The sequence below is a fragment of the Suncus etruscus genome, chromosome 19, assembly GCF_024139225.1.
Source record: "Suncus etruscus isolate mSunEtr1 chromosome 19, mSunEtr1.pri.cur, whole genome shotgun sequence".
NCBI lineage: Eukaryota > Metazoa > Chordata > Mammalia > Eulipotyphla > Soricidae > Suncus > Suncus etruscus.
In genome coordinates, this window is record NC_064866.1 from 17,070,443 (window position 1) to 17,085,798 (window position 15,356).

The window sequence follows — 15,356 nt, forward strand, 5'->3', positions numbered from 1 at the left end:
GAGAAATACGAAGAACTCAAATTTGCAGGCTTAAGCAATTTCCTGCTGGCACAATAAAGTTTGAGATTTAGTGGTTGCTATGACTGAGAGAATACTCAAATATAACTAAAGTTTCCCCCGTAGTGTAGTAGTTATCACATTGCCTCCACCGAATGTAACTAAAATCTTCTCCTTCAATTTTGTTCTAATTGCCTCAAGTGGAATGTATGTGTCTTTTCGATGGAAAATTATCCCTTGATATCCAAGTGCCAAATATTCACCTTAATTATTTCTCATATTATTACTCCAGATACTGATTTGTATAAAAGCAATTTGGGGAACTAAAATGACACATACCTGTGGCATTACATCACCAGCTATTTTTGGTCTTCTGATGTGGTGGAATTTGGAATTAGAAGGGCTGGGCTTAGAAATTCCTATGTATCTATAAAAATTGTTTATTTTCTGATAAGTTCCCATGAACGGTAACAATTGAGTCCACTGTCTTAAGTTCAATTGTTTATTTTCCCCACTTTTTATTTTTTCTCCTCTTTGTGAACTGTTCAATAAGATATTTTGGTGAAAGAGTCCCTCTCTATCTTTCCTTCCCTTTGTTATTTGTTAAATAAGAAAGTTTGTTGAAGTGTCCTTCCATTTAATATTTATAGAAGAACCAAGTCAATTGGATTGTTGGACTTGTTCTAGCATCCCCATAGGCACCAATCTCGCTGTGAACTGTTCAATAAGAAATTTTGGTGATAGAGTCCCTCAGTTTAATTCTTATGTTTGAACCAGGTCACGGGGATTATTGGACTTGTCCTTGCGGCCTCCTTATGCGCTGATAATGCCAGGTGGCATTATTCCTTGTTTGCGTGGGAACATTAAAATAGAAAATACTATACATACAAATAAGTTCTTATTTAATAGAGGTAGGAACACACAAATCTTGTGGTGCAATGGAACCTTACAAACCCTGAACATTGACATGATGACCTGGCACAGGCCTCAGAGGTTTGGGTATTTTCCAGTCACCCCTGAACCAGGGAAGCCATCTATGAAATATGCAACATTGTTTATGACATCACCTGGAAGCAATCCTCTACCAGGGAAGACCCTACTGCTTCTCTGACATAGATTTACTCAAAAGAGTCTTCCCTTAACACTGAGAAGATTTAAACAACAGCAATGACCTGAGTACTGGACAGGGCTTTTTGCATTGCCCGTTAATTGCGAGTTGAAATTAGATGCCGCTCTGCACCATCCTGACTTCAATGTAGGATATACAGATTCCAGGACCTTCAATACAGAAACGTGAGATCAACAACAGAGACTGTGAAAAAAATAACTGTATGGGTACTACAGACAATGACCAGGATTGGAGAAACTAGTTTGCCTGGACTGGAGCCTAGAAATGGTCTTATGTCAGGAAACTTCAGGGGTAGGGTATCCTTGTACTAGGCCAAAGTTTTTCTTTTCTATGACCCCCATACTTTGGTGGGCCCATGCAAATGATAATTGCCACACTAACATTGTTTTTACAAATGCTCCTTTGACTCCAAACCTTTAAGAAACCACTAGTAAAAATATCTGGAACTGTAAAAAAAAAAAAGGTTTACATTAGTGTTAACATATATACTTTTAGATGCACTAGCATTCTGGGGGATAAAGGAGGGAGATAAAGGATATATGCTCGGGAACAGGGATGAAGGGAGGACAACACTGCTGGTGGAAAAGCCCTCATTTATTGTCACCGTGAAATTAAATATCACTGTGTAAGATTTGCCATTATATATTCTAATAAATGTCTGTCATTTAAATATAAAAAAATCCAATAAAATCCATCAAAAAGTAAAAAAAAATATTTTTTTATCTGGGGAAACAATTTTCTAGCTACTATAAGTGATTATTCTCTGGACAATTTATAGAACTTGGAAGATTTTAAAGGTATTCAGAAATTCTGATCTGAGATTTAATGATCAACCAATAAAAACTTTATGAGACATTGCATAAACTACTATTTTAGCTAAAGAATAAAAGTAACCTTTTATAAGAAATGGCATATGCTGAAAAGTCTTCAAATTAGTTTTTCTTATTAATAATCTAAGGTGAATATCCCAAGGTGGGGCCCTGGCTTGGCTTTGAGTGTTTTTATTGTTGTTGTTTGGTTTCTATTTTGTTTTGGGGCCACACCCGGTGATGCTCAGGGGTTACTCCTGACTCTGCATTCAGAAATCACTCCTGGTTTGGGGGACCATATAAGATGCCGAGGATCAAACTCCAGTTTGTCCTAGGTCAGCGTCATGCAAAGCAATGCCCTACCACTATGCCACCACTCCTGCTCCTCTGAGTAGGTTTTAAGTGATGAAGATTCCTGTTGCTGTAAAGTCATTTATTCAACAGTTCATCTTACTTCTCTGCATAACAAATCAGATTATTATAATTCTAGCTAGGGAGAAGGGAAACAAAAGTATGGAAGAATTCCAAAAATGCCTGCCTCTCTTCCATTTATGATACAGAATAAAACTAATCCTATACTCAGAAATAACTGAGAATAGTTTTCAGAAAAATAATTTTGGACTAAGTGATGGGTGGAATATTCAGCCTAAATTGTATTAATTTGAAAAAGGAAAGTCAGACACCAGAGTAGAACTGTCAGTGTCCAGAACTGTACTTAGAGATGCAAAATAAATTGAATTGTTTTCCATAAAACTATGATGGACTCTGGAAAAAGATCCATAATTTTTTTAAAGCATAGAACTGCAATTTTTTTGTTTTGTTTTGTTTTGTTATTCAGAAATGTATATGCGTATTTCCAGAGCTCAGTTCCGGGCTATTCCCAAAGGTACTTTGGGGACAACACAAAAGCAGGAATCAGATTCATTTTCTCCCATAAGTGAAGCATGCATTCAGCACATTGTTCTGTCTCCCTGATCTAGGACTTTAATTCTTACTAAAAATACATGTGTCTTACTGAATAGGAGCCATGACCTGAAATGTATAATGGTTCTTGGTTGGCAATCATGACTACATATGGCAGTATTTCTGAGGCCATGAGATACCAAGAATTGATCTCAGGGTCTTGCACAAGCCAGGTATATGTTCTACCATTTTGATTTTAATTAATTAATTAATTATTTTAGTTTTGGGGTCACACCCAGTGATGTTCAGGCGTTACTCCTGGCTATGCACTCAGAAATCGCTCCCGGCTTAGAGGACCACATGGGACGCTGGGGATTGAACCCAGGTCTGACCTAGGTCAGTGCGTGCAAGCAAAGGCCCTACCACTGTGCTATTGGTCTGGCTCCTGTTCTACCATTTTAGAAAACTTCCTGAATCCTAAAAAATTTTTTTGAATCATTTGACTTTTCTTTTGTTACTCAACAAGTCACCTAGAATTTAGTGACTCAAAACATAGCTTATCAAACGTTTTCTTTTTGTAAAGATATAATATATATTATGTGGTCCATTCATACTTGCAAATCATATTTTCCTAATTACTAAATTTTCTCATTATAGTGGAAAAGTATCATAGGTAATATAGAAACAAACGTGAATACGCATAAATCAGAAAAAAATTAACATTTTACTGTTGGAAATAGCTACCTCCTTCTTAGCCAGGTGCTTCAAAGCCTTCTGAATTAAACAAGACAAGTACTGTTGTGATAAATCCTGTGGAGAGCGGGAAGCAAAACATGTTAAGAGACATCACAGGAGGATCTCACACCTGACATGGTTGCAATTTGGTAGAAGAAGAAAGTTAAGGTAATAGCATGAGTTTGCTTACAGATATATAGGGATACTTTTAGGATTAGAAATTCAAAACTTCTCTGCTCTTTTAATTTTTTTCTAGATACAGATAGCACCCATGGAATTATCTCTGTAAGATGAAAAGGGTTACTCTGAAGTTATAAATGGTTTTCTTTACTTATAAATTAAATCTGTTAACAGTTCTCTGGCACTAGTTCTTTAAATAAGAATGTTTCTGAATAATATTTTAATAATTTTCTTCTTACTGAACTCTGAATTCACTTCATAGCAGTTATTATTATTTTTATTTTGTTTTTTTGGACCACACCTGGTGACACTCAGGGGTTACTCCTGATTATGCACTCAGAAATCACTCCTGGCTTGAGTACCATATGGGACACCAGGGATCCAACCACTGTCTGTCCTAGGTCAGCCAGGTGCTAGGCAAATGCCCTACTGCTGTACCATCACTCCGGCCCCAGCAGTTATTATCTCAGTTAACTGTCATACTCCAATAAGCTTGGTTTATAAAATCATGGGATGGTCTGGATTTGACCTGGATGCATTAGTTAATTTTTTTTTAATTTTCTTTATGATTCTGAGGGATTGTTCAGTTAGTAGATCGGGGTTTTGAGAGTAAAGTATCAAGAATAGTTTTGCATATATGCCTGGAGTTTTGCAGGCAGATTGGTACAATTAGTTATGATTAATCTTCATAGCAAGCGATGAGTCTAATAGGATTCTAGCAAAGCTTCTCCATATTATATTCTAGATCAACAAAGATAGTAATCAATATCAGATGTGCAGATGCTTGTCAGATTTCTGCTATTACTTTCTATGCCAATGTTCCTTTAGTCAAGCAAAAAGAGCTACTTGATAAAATCAAAATAGAAAGAGGAGGGATATAAACATTTTAACGAAAGAAATGGAAGGCCATAAAGGGAAAGCACAGGGGCTAGGGGAAATAAATCCAGTCTTTATTTTTAAAAAAAAAAAAGTCAAAAATTCCAGGGATTTATTATTTATAGTTTAAGTCAGTTTTAGAAATTTATTTTCCCACTGCTGCAAAATTATATAAATATTATTAAAATATTTTAACATTTTTGTAAAATACAGAGGAAATTATGCTTCTTTATTTTATTGTAAATTTATCAATCATTGCATGTATGGTCAAATTAAAGAAACCAAGGATCTCAAGAATCTCAAGATAAAATAATCCATATTGAAGACTACCTACATGAGAGAATTTTCAGCTAGGCAACTAATCAAGGTTATCTCCAGGCTGTCTTAAATTCCTTACTTCCTGCAGTGCTAACCATTAAAGTTTCAAGATATACATACTGCCTGTCATCTTAATAGACATCGTTGCCTCCGGCTCAGCATTTTCTGTTAGATATTTATAAACAGTGGGGTGTATAGCCAGCATCAATTCTTATATTAACTGTTAAAATTTTTTTGAAGAACTGAAGCTATAAATTTAATCTAATTCTACATGTGAGCCACTGTAGAAAACACAACTTTTTTTAAATGTACCATACAGAAAGAGATATGGTATGTAATATTTGTAATTGTTTTATTTACAACAATCTACAGGAAAAATAATTTCATCTGTAAAGTCACTGAATTTTTTATAGCACCCTTTCCTAGACTTTTGATGATCTAACTGAAATACTTTAGAAAATAAAAATGGTTTAATAAAAATTGTGTAATAATTAATTAAATTGCTAGACTAATAACAGTAATGATGAGTAGCAAGTACCAGCTTCATGTAAAATACACCTATATGAACCTGTCATCTTTGTTTTCATATTAAAAAATAAAAAAGCTAAATATAGCCCAAAGAATTTAATATAGCCCAAGAGATTTATCCAAGCTTTGAAGGTATGCTGGAAAACTTGTAATGTGGTTTAAGTACCTAATTTATAGTGTTTGACAATTTGGGTTTTGTAAGTAGTGCCAGCTTTGTTGCTTGCAAACAAAGTCGCCAAATACGATGTTGGGGAGAGATGCACAGAATCAGCTTTTGTATGATGAAGGAATTGACTCTGATATTCCCTGGTCAAGATCATAAGCATAATAGGAATTAGAAAAGTCATCATTTGAGCTCCTAGTAACAACAAAAATTCATCCTCCAAATTTTCATTCAGTAATATCTTCTGTACTTACTGAAATAATAAATTTTCTTCTGACAAGTCACAAACATGAATATTAATAACACACTTTCTATATATATATTTACTTCATGTTGAAGTAAATAGAAGTCAGTGAATAGTCTGAAAATAACAAATAGTAAATTCTGCATGTGATTACGTAATAGATGAGAAAAAACTATATTTCTTTCATCACCTTTCCCTTTATTTTGCTCTTGCCATACTTAAATTTTCATACATTTTGCTCTTACTGCTACTTATTACTATTTTATTCCAAGTTTTAATTAAAAAGTTTTTAATAAATAAATTCCTTATAAATAAATTCCACCAATAAATTCCTTTGCAGATTCAGACAGCCAGCTGCTTTTTTTTTCACATATCATTTTCAATCATGTTATATTATTTTCTTACCTTATGGCACAATTTTTCACACTTCCTTTCCTCTTGTTCAAATTCTGGCAATGTTTGTTTGAGAAAGTAAATATATTAGTAGACTAATCATTAAAAAATGAATTGAAATTTGAGAACTATAACTTTCCCCTGTCATATCATCTTCATCTATAAATGAAATAATGTAGTACTTAATGTGCAATAGATGAGTAAATTATCATTTGAAAAGTAAAGGTATCGTTTTAAAAATATGAGTCTGGAGTGCTTAAAATGGTAGTAGAGATGATTGAACATTGATAATATTCAGTATTATTAAGTTAGTGAAATGATAAAATGAAGTAAAGTGAAATTTTTAAGTTAATAAAATGCCCTTTGGTATTTGATAGTACATTTTAAATATTTTTAAACAACAGCATGTTTGAAAGTGCATTGAATTGGTAATTTTCTTCAATTAACAGATTTATGATGTTTTTATTTTTAAAATAAATATCATATACATAGTTTAAAAGACTAAACAATAAAAATGTCTATTTTCAGAAATAATTTGTGTTCATAAATGTTTTTAAATTACAGAAAATGATCATTTTAAATACCATAAATTTATTATACTAAGGTATGATCCTTGAGAAATATACTTGTAGGTATAAGAGACTGCATCTTTACATTATCCAAAGTAAATGAGTCTCAAAATGCGTAAGAATTTTTTATAATTTTCCCATGTTTAAAGTGAGTGTATTTACATAAAAATATTTAATTAAATGCTGTAAAATAATTAAGTCGATTTTGATTTCTATAAAATGAGCGCCCATTGCATATTTTCTTCCCATAAAAGACTGGCAGGCTGGTGGGGGCAAAGTGGGTGATAGGGATATACATGGGGAACATTGCTGGAGGGAAATGAAACTAGTGATGAGATGGCCCATATTCACTGTATGTTTGAAATCCAACTATAAAGGACTTTGTAAATTACAATGGTTTTAATAAAATAAAAATTAAAAAAGACAGAATGTGTTCTTCAGAACATTGACCTTTAATGACTAATTCTTAATGTCAAGAAATAAAACAAAGGTCTTACCTTATGTTTAATATGTTATTTTTGTAGATCCATGGAAAAATTCAATGACATCTTGACTTTCTGTTGAAATTATTTATTCAGTATATCCTAGAGTTTTAAAACATTATGTAGAATTGTAAATAAAGACTTTAGATTTCTAAATTTTTTTGGCCTGATGCATTTTTATATACATATGAGTTATGAAAATAAATACATAAAAAGAGCTAATTGGAAAAATTCAGGTTCTAATAAAATAAAATGAGCTGAAGGAATAACATGGACCAATAAATGAGGAAACAAAATTGAAAGTAAATCTGATATTTAAATAGTGCTTAATTATAAATAAGTTTCAACATAATTTGTAAGCCACATATCAAGTTATTCAAAGAAACATACAACAAAGTTTTGATTTTGTATTTTTTATTTACCTTTTCTTTCTTAATTCTTGTATTGTTTTACACTTTAGAAATATAGGATTCGGGCCCGGAGAGATAGCACAGCGGTGTTTGCCTTGCAAGCAGCCAATCCAGGACCAAAGGTGGTTGGTTTGAATCCCGGTGTCCCATATGGTCCCCCGTGCCTGCCAGGAGCTATTTCTGAGCAGACAGCCAGGAGTAACCCCTGAGCATCGCCGGGTGTGGCCCAAAAACCAAAAAAAAAAAAAAAAAAAAAAAAAGAAATACAGGATTCATATAACAGCTAGAAACAATTTATGTCTCTAATAATACCAGGGTTAGAAGAGAATTCTAGGGAGTAAAATTTGATTTGAAGTTTAACCAATATCTTTGTAATAGATGAAAATTACTGGTGTAATAAATGCTGTTTCAACATAAAGCAAGAAAACCCCACTATTTTTTCTTTTCAAAGTTAAATAATTTTTTATAATCCTAAAGATTTTAAATAATATGTTTCATCACTGCAGATAGAATAATCTGCTTGGCAGTAATAGAGTAATGTTGTCTTTTTCTTCCCCACCAGTAAGAAGAAGCTTAAATTCTTTATCTGAATATCACAGTACACTACATACTAACACTTGATCCATTTTAAATTACTGTGTGGAATGTAATTTAAATTTAAGTGTAAACTTCACTGATTAAAACATGATAGTTGAGAATTATAATTTTATTGAGTGAAAAATGCAGCAACTTAGATCTTCATAGAAAACTTAGGACAGTCGTAAACCTTATTTCTCTCATAATTTTAAGTTAACTTTTTAACCAAAAATTCTTCAATAGAATTTTATTACAATTTATTATAAAATAAAAAACACTATTACCAATATTAAATTTGTACCTCCTATATCCAAACATATTATAAAGCAGAATTGGTGAGAAAACAAACTAAATAATAAATTAAAAAGAGTCAGGATTATACACAAAGAGAAAATGATAGCTATATATTAGCATGCTATATAATAAAACAGTTAAAGAAAATGCAAGATTTACCTTTAGATTCTAAAGATTTATTTTCTTATAATTTTATAGCTTCATTTATTTTAATTATAAAATCTTATGAATATGAAGCATTTTGAACTTACTGGAAATGTTATCCTATTTTTTTCAGTGCAAACACTGTAGATAATCAAAAAAAGCATTGTCAATATATCATATTTTGTAGCTTCAATATAGGCCACTAAATCCTTACATTTTTATATTTATAAGCACCCCATTTAATTAATCCTTTTTTTTATTGGAACATATTCTATATTAGCTCTAATTTCTAAAGAACAATGGATAACATTTAAATTGACAATTTTTATAGAATGCGTAGTTTGTCGTGAACAATATAAATAAATACATTAATTACCTTATCATACTTCTATCTGACAGATGGGTCCCCAGGCACAGAGCCTAACCTTTTATTTTGACACCTGCCACATTTTGCCAGCCCTGACCCTTTTTCATTGCCAGAATGTTGCTGTGCTGTTCACCATGGTTGCACTAATCTCTAGCTTTTAAAAAGCATAATATTGGAACCCTTCTGAGAATCGCTGCTATCAATCAGCAGATACTAAGACATAAAGAATTTCAGATTCATTCAGTATCCCTTCTGTCCTATGTTTCAAACATTTTCTCATTCCTGTGACCTACTGTTTCAATAAGATTACATGAAATTTGTTTTTTAATCTAAGGCCCCATATTGCTAACCTCTGACATAAATCATTTAATTTATCAATAGTTTAAATATAGAACTTACTGGAGAAATATGATTCCTGTTTGCATATTTACTCTAAAAGACATTTCTAATTTACCAAGATGACATTTAAACTTATATTCTAGGTTAAGAATAATCTAAGCATTTTTATTTTAAAATAACAAATAAAGCATCAGTTATATAGTACATGTTTTGTCAATTACCCTACACATTATCTCAAACTAACTATATCTTTGATTTCTGAAGTGATCACAGAAATCATTTCTGTATGATATGTGTCTATATTAGTGTAAATGAATGGCATAGATCTGGACTAATAGAAAGTGGCTTGAGAGAGCTAGCTATAAACATACATATTAGGCAGCACATAGAAGGTATGAAGAGTTGATTTGTGGAAGTACATTTGTCAAAATTTCAAGACTCTAAAGCATCACTTAAAGACTTCATTCCATAGCTCATTCTAGAAAACATTGCAAACAGGTTTTAGGGGGAAATATGTTGAAATCAAAAATTATAAAGTAAATTATAAAGTTGACACATAGCTAGAAGGTAGATGTCTGGTAGTAAAACACCAAACCAGTGTATCTTACCTTGTCACTCAAGATAGTTCAGTGGCAATTCAATTTAAAAATAATGAATGTTATTTTTTAAATATTTTAAGTACTTATTTAAAAGTGTGATTCTTATTTTCCAAACATGGCATCTATTGTTTCAGGTAAAAGTTCACTGGATAAAATGAGAAAGACATTGCACCTATGTCTTAGATAATTTAAGTTTCTTGAATAATTCAGAGATCCATTTGCAACAGAAAAATACATAAATATGAGAAGTGGAGATTCAAAAAAAAATACTGCTTCATCCTAAAGTTAAGGGATATTGGAGTCAAAAGGTAATTCTAATAATATGGTAACTTTTCATACTTAGACGTTGGCATTTTTGCATTTCTAGTTTTTGCATGGTTGTACTTTGAGAACAATTTGGCTTTCTTTTAAAACTTCCTTCTCCACTCAATCCAATTTATGCAACTTGAGTTTTCTGCAAGCTCACAGTTATAGCTCTCCAAAACTTTGGGCTATAATAGAAAATTATTTCTTCACTTTTAGCTCTAAATCCAGATGAAAATAATGGGTCCAGTTTATCTTTCTGTTACTGATTACAGTTCAGAAACTAATGCCTAATCTATCCTGTTGATCCCAGTTGTTTCAGTTGTAAATAATAGAAAGCAGAGACAAGTTAAGGAAGCTGATTTTCTTAGAAAAGTGATGTCATTTGGTGGTGAGAATGTTGCACTGGTGAAGGGGGATGTTCTTTACATGACTAAAACCTAATCACAATCATATTTGTAATCAAGATGCTTAAATAAAGATATTATAAATAAAAAATAAATTAAAAAGATAAAGAAAAGCTGAAACAATGCCAAGATCCATCAATAGGAAGAAAGAAACAATGAAAACCATGCCATCCCCTAGACAAGGTGCACCCCTAAATCTGAGATTCCTGCGGCAAGGAGGCAGATGAGGGCTCTATCCGTTGTTCATTTTCCATTTATGCTCCAGTTCCCACTTAGTGACTGAGGGTCCAGCCTGAACCTCTGCACTCTGTCCATACCCCTGCCTAGGAAGAAGGTACCTGCCAGGTGACAAACCTGCTCCTCAGCTGCCTAGGCATCTGGGAACCCAAAGTGTAGGCTATGTGCCTTAAGGATGCAGTTTCTGCACCCCTACCAGTGCTCACGCATAGGAAAGGTATAGGAACGCAAAGGGGCCCCCAAAAGCTGGGCCTAAAAAGAAAAAGAAAGAAAAGTGATGTCATGAACAACACACTCAGTGTCTAGTTCAGTTCAGACACTGAAGATAGTTCAGATGTTATTTGCTACCCATCCAAACTGAGAAACTCATTTACAAAACTCGTCTCAAGTTTTAGTTATTAAAAAGTCATTTAATACATCTTAGATTATATATGTAATAAAAGTAACATAAAATTATTTATAACCTTCATTTCAATTTTCAATAATATTCTATTTCCTAAAATAGTTATTAAAAATAGGAGCCAAGGGGCCGGAGCGATAGCACAAGCAGTAGGGTGTTTGCCTTGCACACGGCCAATCTAGGAGAAACATTGGTTCTAGCTCCAGGTGTCCCATATGGTCCCCCAAGGCTGGAGCGATTTCTGAATGCATAGCCAGAACTAATCCCTGAGCATCCCAGGGTGTGGCCCAAAAAGAAAAAAAAATATGAGCCAAGAGGATTTTTCAAAGGACCAAAATTTAGTTCAATAATATAACATTGTATGTAAGGTCTCATAAGCATTGACTAATGGTGACACCAAGCACTTCAGCAATATCCTCATCACATTCTTATATTAAAAGTTGTTTCTTTTTTTTTGGGGGGGGATTTGGTTTTTGATTTTTGGGCCACACCCGGTGACGCTCAGGGGTTACTCCTGGCTATGCGCTCAGAAGTAGCTCAGGGGTTACTCCTGGCTCTACGCTCAGAAATCACCCCTGGCAGGCACGGGGAACCATATGGGACACCAGGATTTGAACCACTGTCCTTCTGCATGAAAGGCAAATGCCTTACCTCCATGCTATTTCTCCGGCCCCACAATAAAAATTTTAACAGAAAATCAATAAAATTAAAGTCCTGAAGATTAAATTGCTGGAAACAATTTTGTATTTATAATTTTTATCATCTAAAGCATAAGGAATTATTTGGTCCACAATAAAGGTCAGTGGTAGAGTACATGGACTAACATATGTGAGGCCTAGAGTTTGATCCTCAGTATTAAAAAACTGGGATTCAATATATCTTATATATCTATTTATATATCATTTATTGTCAACCATAGGTTTCATAGAAATGTTAAAATTAGAAATAGTTTAAAAATAATGTGTTCAAGTAAAACACAATACTTAAATGGTAATTCTAAAAATACAACTCAAGAATTAAAACAAAATTAAAATATTAGTATACATATACTAGTATTAGTAGCCATAAAAATACCCAAAACATTAAATGGCTGGAAAATAGCTACCCTTATAAGCAATTTATAATATTTAGGACTTTATAATAGGGTTATAAATGTTATGTTCTAGAACAGTAGTGCTTTTTAAAATAGAACTCTCATACATTTATATATGTAGTTTCTCATTTAAAAGAGTCCATATAATGCAAGGGTCATTATTTCAAGACATGAGAACTATGATATTATTAGTTACATTGTTTAATGATTTTTTGGGCTACAGCACTCAGGGGTTACTCCTGGCTCTGACCTCAGAAATCACTTTTTGCTCAGGGGTCCATATAGTATGCAGGGGATAGAACCCACGTAAGTCCTGGGTCAGCCGCATGCAAAGCAAATGTCCTCCCACTGTGCTATTACTCCAGACCCCTGTTTAATGATTTTAATACAAGTGGTTTTTTAGTTCTTTATGCCTCTATATCACAATTAGAAGTAGTGAGATCTTCTAATTTTATTGGTATAATATTATAGTAACTTGCTCTGAAACCTTTACACCATTACATTAAAATCTACAATTCAATTGCTTAATTTATAAAAAAAAAAAGGTAAAACAAAATACAATCTATAATTATCTATAATTCTAACTAGATAACTGCCAAACAACAAACAAACACACTGTGGTGCTGTAAACTTGAATTATAAGAATAATCTTACACTAGTGGCATATAAATAAGACAGTATTAACAGTAAGAGAGGTAACTATGTAGAAAAATCCCCAGATATGCCAAATAAAAATAAAGATGGTAAAGGAAAATTAAAAATGTTTAAATAAAAGAGCATTAAATAATTCTAATTTTAGTGTCCCTTACCCCAAAAGGGAAGCAAAGGTAGATTTTAAGTTTATGTATGTATATATGTATGTATGTATGTATGTATGTGTGCATGTATTCATTATAGTACCATGAATTGTGCCCAGGTCCACACACTTATAAAGCCCATATTTCACTATTCAACTCAGCTATACCCAACCCCCAAATAAATATTGCATTATTAGAATAAGTAAAATTAGTTGAGATAAAAATATGTAGAAGTAGATTATAATTTCCCCTGTAGTTCTTGGGTAAATTTATGAAGCAGTTAGAAGCACTAAAGCAAAATGATTGAATGGAGCTTTGTTACTAAAAGTCACAAACCAAACAAAATCATTATTTTGCTTTGAATTTTATTAAGAGATTAAATTTTCTTCATTTCCTCATGTTCTCTGGTTTTATTTGTTTTTAATGCCAGTAGCATGATTTACATAGTTGTTTATATATATTTTCAACATAAGCTCTAAGAACTTTGCCAAGTACCTGTTAAGGTAGCAAGTTTGTGTGGGAGGGTGGGAGACAGAGAGTGATAATAGAGTAAGGAAACATTGGTATTGGGAGTTGACACTGGTGTTGGGATTATTGTTGAGATATCATATATATAAAACTCAAATCAATAACTTCAAAAACCAGGTTCTTTAATTAAATTTCAAAAATAGGTTTTCAAGCTTTCAGAGTTCCTATACCCAATCCCACTACTCTGGTATTTTACCCTTCCACCACTGACCTCAAATTCTTCTCACCCCTCTTCCCTAGACTTTTCATCCAAAGCAATTCTATTAATAAAATATATGTGTAATTAATATTTAAATGAGTTAAATATTTTCTTAGCTTAAATTTTTTATGAAAAATGTTTTATGCATTTTAGTAATGTATAATTACAATTAAGTATACAGGATATTTTTTTAATTTTTTATTTAAACGAATTTATTACATACATGATTGTGTTTGGGTTTCAGTCATGTAAAGAACACCACCCATCACCCAGTGCAGCATTCCCATCACCAATGTCCCAAATCTCCCTCCTCCCCACCCAACCCCCACCTGTACTCTAGACAGGCTTTTTATTTCCCTCATACATTCTCATTATTAGGATAGTTCAAAACTTAGTTATTTCTCTAACTAAACTCATCCCTGTTTGTGGTGAGCTTCATGAGGGGAGCTGTAACTTCCAGCTCTTTTCTCTTTTGTGTCTGAAAGTTATTATTGCAAGAATGTCTTTCATTTTTCTTAAAACCCATAGATGAGTGAGACAATTCTGTGTCTTTCTCTCTCTCTCTGACTTATTTCACTCAGCATAATAGATTTCATGTACATCCATGTATAGGAAAATTTCATGACTTCATCTCTCCTGACAGCTGCATAATATTCCATTGTGTATATGTACCACAGTTTCTTTAGCCATTCATCTGTTGAAGGGTATCTTGGCTGTTTCCAGAGTCTTGCTATGGTAAATAGTGCTGCAATGAATATAGGTGTAAGGAAGGGATTTTTGTATTGTATTTTTGTGTTCCTAGGGTATATTCCTAGTATCACAAAGAATGAGAACAAGCAGTGTTGGCGGGGATGTGGAAAGAAAGGAACTCTTATCCACTGCTGGGGGGAATGCAGTCTAGTTCAACCTTTATGGAAAGCAATATGGAGATTCCTCTAAAAACTGGAAATCGAGCTCCTATACAGGATATTTAACTTTGCTTAAGTTAAGTTATCCTTCTTGTTTTCAAATCACAGCCAGCCATCTGTGCTCAGGTCTTACTCCTGCTAGGGCTTCATGAACCAAATGTGGTACCAGAAATTGACCTGGGTAGGCTTTAAGTAAGGCTTCTCTTAGCTTCTCTCTCTCTCTCTCTCTCTCTATCTCTCTCTCTCTCTCTCTCTCATCCTCTCTTACCTTTCACTTTCTGTGTTTTTATTTATATTTAGCTATTTAAAAAATCATGGACTGTAGTACAATGGGTAGGATTCTTGCCTTGCACATGGTCTACCCAGGTTTAATCTCTGGCTTCCCATATGGTTCCCTAAACACCTCCAGCTCAGAGCCAGAAATAACCT